The sequence below is a fragment of the Electrophorus electricus genome, unplaced genomic scaffold (assembly GCF_041902795.1).
Source record: "Electrophorus electricus isolate QZ-2024a unplaced genomic scaffold, ASM4190279v1 Scaffold135, whole genome shotgun sequence".
NCBI classification, from domain to species: Eukaryota; Metazoa; Chordata; class Actinopteri; order Gymnotiformes; family Gymnotidae; genus Electrophorus; species Electrophorus electricus.
Genome location: NW_027658417.1, coordinates 17,501 through 30,000, shown reverse-complemented (window position 1 = coordinate 30,000; position 12,500 = coordinate 17,501). Strand labels below are relative to the sequence as shown.

Below are 12,500 nucleotides of genomic sequence, written 5' to 3'. Positions count from 1 at the left end.
CGTCACGGACGTGCCACGGACAGGTCGGCCCGTAAGGAAAACGCCAGAGGCAGAGCCACCCGAACCCCGACCCCCCCACCCCCCCCACCGGGGGAGGGGGGGGGGGAACGCATGTAACAACAACCTCCCTCCGCTCGCGCACGTAACGGAACAGAACAGACACCTTTCCGTGATCCGCCTGCGCAGGGGGTGAGAAAAGAAGCGAAAACGTGGGCAGCCAAAGCGGAGAGAACCCACCGGCAGCCACGCTCGCTTCTTTCTCGGGCGCAGGGGACCACGTTCCTGGCCAGGCCAGGAGCGGAGCCGAAACGAACCGAAACGAACCGAAGCGGGGGAGGAGAAGCTTGTGCACGGAGAACGGGCACTCAACCGCAGCGAACCCACCGACCGGATCTCACCGAGACAGCGACCGGGAACCGTCTGCTTTTAGGAAGACGGAGGCCAGGGGGCACCCCCCCACCTACGAACCTCCAACCGCGGTCCCGCCTGAGAAGGCAGGTCCGACAGATAGGAATAGCGACCCTCAGACAGGCGTAGCCCCGGGATGGACCCGGGGCCGCAATGTGCGTTCGAAATGTCGATGATCAATGTGTCCTGCAATTCACATTAGTTCTCGCAGCTGGCTGCGTTCTTCATCGACGCACGAGCCAAGTGATCCACCGCTAAGAGTTGTACTCTTTTATTTCAGGCTCAGTTTAGGTCTTTCACCACGACTACAAAGACAGGTTTAAAAGGTTTCACCAACCGGTCAGGCGCCCCCGTCTGCGAGTGTTGAAACGGGCGCGGGGTTGCGCTTTGCCCACACGCCCCACGTGGCAGACGAGTCAGTCTTTGAACCGCGGCCCTCCGCGCCCGCCCCGTCCGACCCCTCGAAAGGGGTGGAACTCACGTAGCGTGGGCCAAGCCCTAGGTACCTGCCGGGGGTCCCCCTGAGACTCCTTTCTGAGAGAGAGAAGCAGGGGAACCGGCTGCGCCACCCACCACCACCACGCCCCAGGACGCCGGTGGGCGGACGAACACAGGAAGGGCCATGGCCTGCCCCACGAGGAGCAGCGCTCGCAACCCCCCCCGGAAAGTCCGCTCGTCAGCGAGCAAGGGGACGGGGATGAATGACAAGGACAACAAAATAGGAAAACCCCTCGCGGTGGACGGAGGCAGCGGCCGTGCGAGCGAGAGGGAGGGCGCGGGACGGACCCGTACGACCCGCTCGACTCGCAGGCGCTTCTCCTGCCGGCAAGGTGAGGGGAAACCGGCCTTCGCCCGACGAGCGGGGACGCCGAGTTTTTTGAACGACGCGTCTCTCGCGCTGGAACCCAGAGAATACCGGGGCCTGCGGGGGGGGGGTGCTGAAGGACGACGCGGAGGAAGAGGCGGAGGACGAGGAAGGGGTGGGAGGGACTAGGCTCCTCCTTTATGCCTTCTGTCCAGCCTGACCTGCAAGCGACCACGTGTAACAGCAACCCCGAAGACCCTTTCGACCCTGGGCCCCGACGCGGGGGGACGGCGAAGTCGAGGGGGTCGGGAGAGGAGGCACGCCGGACAGCGTTACCCGTTAATGATCCTTTCGCAGGTTCACCTACGAAAACCTTGTTACGACTTTTACTTCCTCTAGATAGTCAAGTTTGATCGACTTCTCGGCGCTCCGCCAAGGCCCGCGAGGAGCCCCGGCGGGGCCGATCCGAGGACCTCACTAAACCATCCGATCGGTAGTAGCGACGGGCGGTGTGTACAAAGGGCAGGGACTTAATCAACGCGAGCTTATGACCCGCGCTTACTGGGAATTCCTCGTTCATGGGGAATAATTGCAATCCCCAGTCCCCATCACGAATGGGGTTCAGCGGATTACCCGCACCTCTCGGTGTAGGGTAGGCACACGCTGATCCAACCATTGTGGCGCGCGTGCAGCCCCGGACATCTAAGGGCATCACAGACCTGTTATTGCTCCATCTCGCGTGGCTGAACGCCACTTGTCCCTCTAAGAAGTTTGACGCCGACCGCGGAGGGCCGCGTAACTATTTAGCATGCCGGAGTCTCGTTCGTTATCGGAATTAACCAGACAAATCGCTCCACCAACTAAGAACGGCCATGCACCACCACCCACAGAATCGAGAAAGAGCTATCAATCTGTCAATCCTTTCCGTGTCCGGGCCGGGTGAGGTTTCCCGTGTTGAGTCAAATTAAGCCGCAGGCTCCACTCCTGGTGGTGCCCTTCCGTCAATTCCTTTAAGTTTCAGCTTTGCAACCATACTCCCCCCGGAACCCACAGACTCGTGGTTTCCCTCACGCTGCCCGGCGGGTCATGGGAATAACGCCGCCGGATCGCGGGTCGGCATAGTTTACGGTCGGAACTACGACGGTATCTGATCGTCTTCGAACCTCCGACTTTCGTTCTTGATTAATGAAAACATTCTTGGCAAATGCTTTCGCTTTCGTCCGTCTTGCGCCGGTCCAAGAATTTCACCTCTAGCGGCGCAATACGAATGCCCCCGGCCGTCCCTCTTAATCATGGCCCTGGTTCAGGAAACCCACAAAATAGAACCGGAGTCCTATTCCATTATTCCTAGCTCAGGTATTCAGGCGAGAAGCGGGCCCGCTTTGAACACTCTAATTTTTTCAAAGTAAACGCTCCGAGCCCCGTCCGGACACCCAGCCAAGGGCATCCGGGGGGCACCGGGAGACAGGGTCTGAGACAGGCGGTGGCACGCCTCGCGGCGGACCGCCAGCCCACTCCCGACATCCAACTACGAGCTTTTTAACTGCAGCAACTTTAATATACGCTATTGGAGCTGGAATTACCGCGGCTGCTGGCACCAGACTTGCCCTCCAATGGGTCCTCACCCATGGGTTTAGGATACGCTCATTCCGATTACAGGGCCTCGAAAGAGACCTGTATCGTTATTTTTCGTCACTACCTCCCCGTGTCGGGAATGGGTAATTTGCGCGCCTGCTGCCTTCCTTGGATGTGGTAGCCGTTTCTCAGGCTCCCTCTCCGGAATCGAACCCTGATTCCCCGTTACCCGTGGTCACCATGGTAGCCGACTATGGTACCATCGAAAGTTGATAGGGCAGACATTCGAATGAGACGTCGCCGCCGCGGAGGGCGCGCGATCGGCCCGAGGTTATCTAGAGTCACCAAAGCGGCCGGGGGGCCCGAGCCCCCCGGATGGGTTTTGGGTCTGATAAATGCACGCATCCCCCGAAGGGTCAGCGCTCGTTTGCATGTATTAGCTCTAGAATTACCACAGTTATCCGAGTAACGTGTGGAGCGATCAAAGGAACCATAACTGATTTAATGAGCCATTCGCAGTTTCACTGTACCGGCCGTGTGCACTTAGACCTGCATGGCTTAATCTTTGAGACAAGCATATGTTACTGGCAGGATCAACCAGGTAGTTTGCACCGTGGTCTGGGATGAACCACGAGTGACATCCGCCTCCCCTTCCGGGGGCTAGGAAGCAGCGGGTTGTAAGTGCGTGCGCCGTCAGGTCCAGACGCCATACAGGGCTACCCAGGACAGCTTCCGCGGCCAGTGTAAACGTGCTCGCGCACCGCCCTCTGGCCTTCGGACGCCGACCTCTCACCTTGATGCAAAGCTGTCCCATCCGGTCATGCCCGCACCGTACCCCGTCCACCTCCTCCGGAGGTGCGGACGGCCGACTCCAGGTGCTTTCGGCGTTCCCTCTCTTCACGCCGTTTTGATTTTCGTGGGCCGCTGGTGGGGGGACAAGGGAAAGACCTCGTCGAATTCCCTCCCCCCTAGCCTCGCTCAACCTACGTTTCGTGATGTAACCAAGAAGAGTGATTCGTGGGCCCAGGTAGGTTTGAAGAGGAGGCCAACAAAGCAGGGCACTCCCTTCCTCCCAAACCACAGACACCAGTATAGGACAACTGAGTAGACAGACTGGCCGTCTGAGTCTCCCCCAGAGAGTTCTGGGATGGGTTACAAATAACCCCCACCCCCCATCAGAGGCTTGACCCGCTAGAACCAGGGAGGATCTGTCAAAACCGCTCTCCACATCAGAAGTTCTGGATCAGCCGGGGCTGGTCGGCAGACGTCCACCTAAGGCCGTGGCCTAACCCCGTGTGGGGGGATAGCGCTCGCACCCGTACACGTGGACACCCGCTCGTCAAATGGCTGGCTCCTCACTTACCGTAGGGGGAATGGTTTGCCTACCCCTGGCGGGTCTGGTACTCCACTCTACCAAACAAGGAAGCAACACACCAATAGACCCCTGCAACACCGGGCAGCTTTGGGCAGTGTCACTACACTCCTCCTTGTTCTTCACGTTCCTTCCGTGGTGATTTTTTTTTTTTTTTCGTGGCCATTGCCGTGCATGGCTTCCCCATCGCTTTGCATGCTCTCCATTGCCTCGTGCTGCTTCACCATTGGTCTCACCTGGAGACCGAAGCCGCTCTCCCAGTAACCCGATGGTACCTGGCCAGAAAACCCCGTGCCCGATTTCATCTAGGACAAGGGCCAAACCACAGACCGTGCCCGTCCAGGGTCAACCCCTGGTCGGACAGGCCTGGTGGGTCGATACCATGGATGTGGCAGGCCGACGAGAATCCACTGGTACATTTACAAACACGCCCACCCTGGTGGCATGGCTGTACGACCCATCGTCGAAGCACGCTGCGGCGGACTGAGCCATTGGATCCAGTTGCCTGGGCGTACACTCAGCCCAACAGACGCACTCGGGTCGGGGAGAGCAAAGCAGACTGTGTGCCTGGATGTGCCCACTTCCATAGGGGAATCGGCATGATGGTTCACTTAACCCGAGGAGGGCTCCCCTCGCGGGATAAGCACCCCCCTCGGGGGATGGGGGGGGGGGGGGCATCCAGAGCACACCACTTTCCGGTAGGGGACAGGCGTTTGATCATGTGTCCGAGGGAGAGCTCCCCTTGCCGGCCGAACACCCCTCGGACTCCCCTTGGGCTTCCAGAGAACGCCACTGGATGAATTTAGTGCTTGGACCCCATTGATTCTCTTTGCTCTCCCATATACCCGACGGGACCTATTTGCAAAACCCCGTGCCAACCAGACCTCCAGGAAGGGGGCTGGCGGCTAACCATGCCCAGCAGGGTGCACCCTGGTCGGACACTTTGGGAGGGTCGAGAGCCTGGAAGTGCCACCCGGGGGAGTAATTCTGATTTCCGTTTTAATGCACTCAGGGACAGCCCGAGGACCTCTGTAGTGCACCTGAGGCGGACTGAGCCGTCGGGTCCAGGGGTCTGGAGTTCGGAACCTCCAGGGTTCACCTGGCTGTTCTCTTAGCCCGGCAGGGTGCACCCTGGTCGGACACTTTGGGAGGGTCGAGAGCCTGGATGTGCCACCCCGACGAGTAATGAGTTTTCCCTTCGTATCTCTTCCGGACCAGGTCCGATTCGCACGAAACTCGCTGGGCATGGCCAGGAGCGCCCCCTGCTGCCCACGCCACCGTCCCCGCGCTTCTACTCCCGAGGGCCGAGGAGACAGCGAAGCGTGGGTCGGGTCGCCTGCTTCCAGGGTCTCCCTGGTACTCTCCAGTCTCCCGAGTCCATCGGGTCCGACCTCGTATTTTTAGCCCAGACGGGGAATGAGAAAGGGGCCCCCGACCGCCCGAGGGCGGGCGCTCGCTTCTCAGCCTAGGAACGTCCGATTCCCACGAAACTTTTACGCCAGACGTTCCTGGCAGCGAGCGCGTTCAAAGGTGACCCGCGCTGCTTCTCTCCTCCCAAGGGCCGAAGAGATATTCGTCTTCAAACCCGACCGGCCCTGTGTTTGCCGCCCCGGCGGTTTTAAAAAATCATAGCGTAAAAACGGTGGGTGCGCTTCGCCTGCCGCTTGGACAGCGTTAAACGGCAGCCCCGGCTCTTTCCAAAGGGCCCTCAACCGACTTTCTGCTCCCAAGGAGCCCAGAGATATGAAACCGAAAAATCAAAACCCCGTGCCAACCAGACCTCCAGGAAGGGGGCTGGCGGCTAACCATGCCCGGCAGGGTGCACCCTGGTCGGACGCTTTGGGAGGGTCGAGAGCCTGGATGTGCCACCCCGACGAGTAATGAGTTTTCCCTTCGTATCTCTTCCGGACCAGGTCCGATTCGCACGAAACTCGCTGGGCATGGCCAGGAGCGCCCCCTGCTGCCCACGCCACCGTCCCCGCGCTTCTACTCCCGAGGGCCGAGGAGACAGCGAAGCGTGGGTCGGGTCGCCTGCTTCCAGGGTCTCCCTGGTACTCTCCAGTCTCCCGAGTCCATCGGGTCCGACCTCGTATTTTTAGCCCAGACGGGGAATGAGAAAGGGGCCCCCGACCGCCCGAGGGCGGGCGCTCGCTTCTCAGCCTAGGAACGTCCGATTCCCACGAAACTTTTACGCCAGACGTTCCTGGCAGCGAGCGCGTTCAAAGGTGACCCGCGCTGCTTCTCTCCTCCCAAGGGCCGAAGAGATATTCGTCTTCAAACCCGACCGGCCCTGTGTTTGCCGCCCCGGCGGTTTTAAAAAATCATAGCGTAAAAACGGTGGGTGCGCTTCGCCTGCCGCTTGGACAGCGTTAAACGGCAGCCCCGGCTCTTTCCAAAGGGCCCTCAACCGACTTTCTGCTCCCAAGGAGCCCAGAGATATGAAACCGATAAATCAAAACCCCGTGCCAACCAGACCTCCAGGAAGGGGGCTGGCGGCTAACCATGCCCGGCAGGGTGCACCCTGGTCGGACGCTTTGGGAGGGTCGAGAGCCTGGATGTGCCACCCCGACGAGTAATGAGTTTTCCCTTCGTATCTCTTCCGGACCAGGTCCGATTCGCACGAAACTCGCTGGGCATGGCCAGGAGCGCCCCCTGCTGCCCACGCCACCGTCCCCGCGCTTCTACTCCCGAGGGCCGAGGAGACAGCGAAGCGTGGGTCGGGTCGCCTGCTTCCAGGGTCTCCCTGGTACTCTCCAGTCTCCCGAGTCCATCGGGTCCGACCTCGTATTTTTAGCCCAGACGGGGAATGAGAAAGGGGCCCCCGACCGCCCGAGGGCGGGCGCTCGCTTCTCAGCCTAGGAACGTCCGATTCCCACGAAACTTTTACGCCAGACGTTCCTGGCAGCGAGCGCGTTCAAAGGTGACCCGCGCTGCTTCTCTCCTCCCAAGGGCCGAAGAGATATTCGTCTTCAAACCCGACCGGCCCTGTGTTTGCCGCCCCGGCGGTTTTAAAAAATCATAGCGTAAAAACGGTGGGTGCGCTTCGCCTGCCGCTTGGACAGCGTTAAACGGCAGCCCCGGCTCTTTCCAAAGGGCCCTCAACCGACTTTCTGCTCCCAAGGAGCCCAGAGATATGAAACCGATAAATCAAAACCCCGTGCCAACCAGACCTCCAGGAAGGGGGCTGGCGGCTAACCATGCCCGGCAGGGTGCACCCTGGTCGGACGCTTTGGGAGGGTCGAGAGCCTGGATGTGCCACCCCGACGAGTAATGAGTTTTCCCTTCGTATCTCTTCCGGACCAGGTCCGATTCGCACGAAACTCGCTGGGCATGGCCAGGAGCGCCCCCTGCTGCCCAGGCCTGGCTCTGGGCCTGGGCACACTTCATTCACTTTGTACCTTTAAATCATACTACTACTACTACTACTACCACCAGAATTCCAGGGCCAAGAGGTCACACAGTCATACACAGCAAAGTAGCTCTGGGCCTGGGCACACTTCAAGAAGTTTGTCCCTTTATATAAGCCTAGAAATAGACTTCCAGGCCCAAGAGTTCAAACACATTCATGCCCAGCAAAGTAGCTCTGGGCCTGGGCACACTTCAATCACTTTGTGCCTTTAAATCATACTACTACTACCAGACTTCCAGGCCCAAGAGGTCAAACACAGTCATGCCCAGCAAAGTAGCTCTGGGCCTGGGCACACTTCATTCACTTTGTGCCTTTAAATCATACTACTACTACCACCAGAATTCCAGGGCCAAGAGGTCACACAGTCATACACAGCAAAGTAGCTCTGGGCCTGGGCACACTTCAAGAAGTTTGACCCTTTATATAAGCCTAGAAATAGACTTCCAGAGCCAAGAGGTCAAACACAGTCATGCACAGCAAAGTAGCTCTGGGCCTGGGCACACTTCAAGCACTTTGTGCCTTTAAATCATACTACTACTACTACTACTACTACTACTACTACTACTACTACCAGACTTCCAGGCCCAAGAGTTCAAACACATTCATGCCCAGCAAAGTAGCTCTGGGCCTGGGCACACTTCATTCACTTTGTGCCTTTAAATCATACTACTACTACCACCAGACTTCCAGGGCCAAGAGGTCAACCACAGTCATGCACAGCAAAGTAGCTCTGGGCCTGGGCACACTTCAAGATGTTTGACCCTTTATATAAGCCTAGAAATAGACTTCCAGGCCCAAGAGTTCAAACACATTCATGCCCAGCAAAGTAGCTCTGGGCCTGGGCACACTTCAATCACTTTGTGCCTTTAAATCATACTACTACTACCACCAGACTTCCAGGCCCAAGAGTTCAAACACATTCATGCCCAGCAAAGTAGCTCTGGGCCTGGGCACACTTCAATCACTTTGTGCCTTTAAATCATACTACTACTACCACCAGACTTCCAGGCCCAAGAGGTCAAACACAGTCATGCCCAGCAAAGTAGCTCTGGGCCTGGGCACACTTCAATCACTTTGTGCCTTTAAATCATACTACTACTACCAGACTTCCAGGCCCAAGAGTTCAAACACATTCATGCCCAGCAAAGTAGCTCTGGGCCTGGGCACACTTCATTCACTTTGTGCCTTTAAATCATACTACTACTACCACCAGACTTCCAGGGCCAAGAGGTCAACCACAGTCATGCACAGCAAAGTAGCTCTGGGCCTGGGCACACTTCAAGATGTTTGACCCTTTATATAAGCCTAGAAATAGACTTCCAGGCCCAAGAGTTCAAACACATTCATGCCCAGCAAAGTAGCTCTGGGCCTGGGCACACTTCAATCACTTTGTGCCTTTAAATCATACTACTACTACCACCAGACTTCCAGGCCCAAGAGGTCAAACACAGTCATGCCCAGCAAAGTAGCTCTGGGCCTGGGCACACTTCAATCACTTTGTGCCTTTAAATCATACTACTACTACCAGACTTCCAGGCCCAAGAGTTCAAACACATTCATGCCCAGCAAAGTAGCTCTGGGCCTGGGCACACTTCAAGATGTTTGACCCTGTATATAAGCCTAGAAATAGACTTCCAGAGCCAAGAGGTCAAACACAGTCATGCCCAGCAAAGTAGCTCTGGGCCTGGGCACACTTCATTCACTTTGTGCCTTTAAATCATACTACTACTACCAGACTTCCAGGCCCAAGAGTTCAAACACATTCATGCCCAGCAAAGTAGCTCTGGGCCTGGGCACACTTCAATCACTTTGTGCCTTTAAATCATACTACTACTACCAGACTTCCAGGCCCCAGAGGTCAAACACAGTCATGCCCAGCAAAGTAGCTCTGGGCCTGGGCACACTTCAAGAAGTTTGACCCTTTATATAAGCCTAGAAATAGACTTCCAGAGCCAAGAGGTCAAACACAGTCATGCACAGCAAAGTAGCTCTGGGCCTGGGCACACTTCATTCACTTTGTGCCTTTAAATCATACTACTACTACCACCAGACTTCCAGGCCCAAGAGGTCAAACACATTCATGCCCAGCAAAGTAGCTCTGGGCCTGGGCACACTTCAATCACTTTGTGCCTTTAAATCATACTACTACTACCAGACTTCCAGGCCCAAGAGGTCAAACACAGTCATGCCCAGCAAAGTAGCTCTGGGCCTGGGCACACTTCAATCACTTTGTGCCTTTAAATCATACTACTACTACCAGACTTCCAGGCCCAAGAGTTCAAACACATTCATGCCCAGCAAAGTAGCTCTGGGCCTGGGCACACTTCAAGATGTTTGACCCTGTATATAAGCCTAGAAATAGACTTCCAGAGCCAAGAGGTCAAACACAGTCATGCCCAGCAAAGTAGCTCTGGGCCTGGGCACACTTCATTCACTTTGTGCCTTTAAATCATACTACTACTACCAGACTTCCAGGCCCAAGAGTTCAAACACATTCATGCCCAGCAAAGTAGCTCTGGGCCTGGGCACACTTCAATCACTTTGTGCCTTTAAATCATACTACTACTACCAGACTTCCAGGCCCCAGAGGTCAAACACAGTCATGCCCAGCAAAGTAGCTCTGGGCCTGGGCACACTTCAAGAAGTTTGACCCTTTATATAAGCCTAGAAATAGACTTCCAGAGCCAAGAGGTCAAACACAGTCATGCCCAGCAAAGTAGCTCTGGGCCTGGGCACACTTCATTCACTTTGTACCTTTAAATCATACTACTACTACCAGACTTCCAGGCCCAAGACGTCAAACACAGTCATGCCCAGCAAAGTAGCTCTGGGCCTGGGCACACTTCATTCACTTTGTACCTTTAAATCATACTACTACTACTACTACTACTACTACTACTACTACTACTACTACCAGACTTCCAGGCCCAAGAGTTCAAACACATTCATGCCCAGCAAAGTAGCTCTGGGCCTGGGCTCACTTCAATCACTTTGTGCCTTTAAATCATACTACTACTACCACCAGACTTCCAGGCCCAAGAGGTCAAACACAGTCATGCCCAGCAAAGTAGCTCTGGGCCTGGGCACACTTCAATCACTTTGTGCCTTTAAATCATACTACTACTACCAGACTTCCAGGCCCAAGAGTTCAAACACATTCATGCCCAGCAAAGTAGCTCTGGGCCTGGGCACACTTCAAGATGTTTGACCCTTTATATAAGCCTAGAAATAGACTTCCAGGCCCAAGAGGTCAAACACAGTCATGCCCAGCAAAGTAGCTCTGGGCCTGGGCACACTTCATTCACTTTGTACCTTTAAATCATACTACTACTACTACTACTACTACTACTACTACTACTACTACTACTACCAGACTTCCAGGCCCAAGAGGTCAAACACAGTCATGCCCAGCAAAGTAGCTCTGGGCCTGGGCACACTTCATTCACTTTGTGCCTTTAAATCATACTACTACTACCACCAGAATTCCAGGGCCAAGAGGTCACACAGTCATACACAGCAAAGTAGCTCTGGGCCTGGGCACACTTCAAGAAGTTTGACCCTTTATATAAGCCTAGAAATAGACTTCCAGGCCCAAGAGGTCAAACACAGTCATGCCCAGCAAAGTAGCTCTGGGCCTGGGCACACTTCATTCACTTTGTACCTTTAAATCATACTACTACTACTACTACTACTACTACTACTACTACCAGACTTCCAGGCCCAAGAGGTCAAACACAGTCATGCCCAGCAAAGTAGATCTGGGCCTGGGCACACTTCAAGAAGTTTGACCCTTTATATAAGCCTAGAAATAGACTTTCAGGCCCAAGAGGTCAAACACAGTCATGCCCAGCAAAGTAGCTGTGGGCCTGGGCACACTTCATTCACTTTGTACCTTTAAATCATACTACTACTACTACTACTACTACTACTACTACTACTACTACTACTACTACTACCAGACTTCCAGGCCCAAGAGGTCAAACACAGTCATGCCCAGCAAAGTAGCTCTGGGCCTGGGCACACTTCAAGAAGTTTGACCCTTTATATAAGCCTAGAAATAGACTTCCAGGCCCAAGAGTTCAAACACATTCATGCCCAGCAAAGTAGCTCTGGGCCTGGGCACACTTCAATCACTTTGTGCCTTTAAATCATACTACTACTACCACCAGACTTCCAGGCCCAAGAGGTCAAACACAGTCATGCCCAGCAAAGTAGCTCTGGGCCTGGGCACACTTCAATCACTTTGTGCCTTTAAATCATACTACTACTACCAGACTTCCAGGCCCAAGAGTTCAAACACATTCATGCCCAGCAAAGTAGCTCTGGGCCTGGGCACACTTCATTCACTTTGTGCCTTTAAATCATACTACTACTACCACCAGACTTCCAGGGCCAAGAGGTCAACCACAGTCATGCACAGCAAAGTAGCTCTGGGCCTGGGCACACTTCAAGATGTTTGACCCTTTATATAAGCCTAGAAATAGACTTCCAGGCCCAAGAGTTCAAACACATTCATGCCCAGCAAAGTAGCTCTGGGCCTGGGCACACTTCAATCACTTTGTGCCTTTAAATCATACTACTACTACCACCAGACTTCCAGGCCCAAGAGGTCAAACACAGTCATGCCCAGCAAAGTAGCTCTGGGCCTGGGCACACTTCAAGAAGTTTGACCCTTTATATAAGCCTAGAAATAGACTTCCAGAGCCAAGAGGTCAAACACAGTCATGCACAGCAAAGTAGCTCTGGGCCTGGGCACACTTCATTCACTTTGTGCCTTTAAATCATACTACTACTACCACCAGACTTCCAGGCCCAAGAGGTCAAACACATTCATGCCCAGCAAAGTAGCTCTGGGCCTGGGCACACTTCAATCACTTTGTGCCTTTAAATCATACTACTACTACCAGACTTCCAGGCCCAAGAGGTCAAAC

The 12,500-nt window shown here is 55.0% G+C and overlaps 2 non-coding genes across 2 annotated transcripts; both read right to left on the bottom strand.

The window, feature by feature from the left end:
- Positions 1–517: 517 nt before the first annotated feature.
- On the bottom strand, positions 518–671 carry LOC145654588 (5.8S ribosomal RNA). Its single transcript, XR_014120801.1, has one exon. It is a non-coding gene; the product is annotated as a 5.8S ribosomal RNA (ribosomal RNA).
- Positions 672–1,553: 882 nt separating this feature from the next.
- LOC145654583 (18S ribosomal RNA) lies at positions 1,554–3,392 on the bottom strand. The gene has a single exon (XR_014120796.1). It is a non-coding gene; the product is annotated as an 18S ribosomal RNA (ribosomal RNA).
- Positions 3,393–12,500: the final 9,108 nt, after the last annotated feature.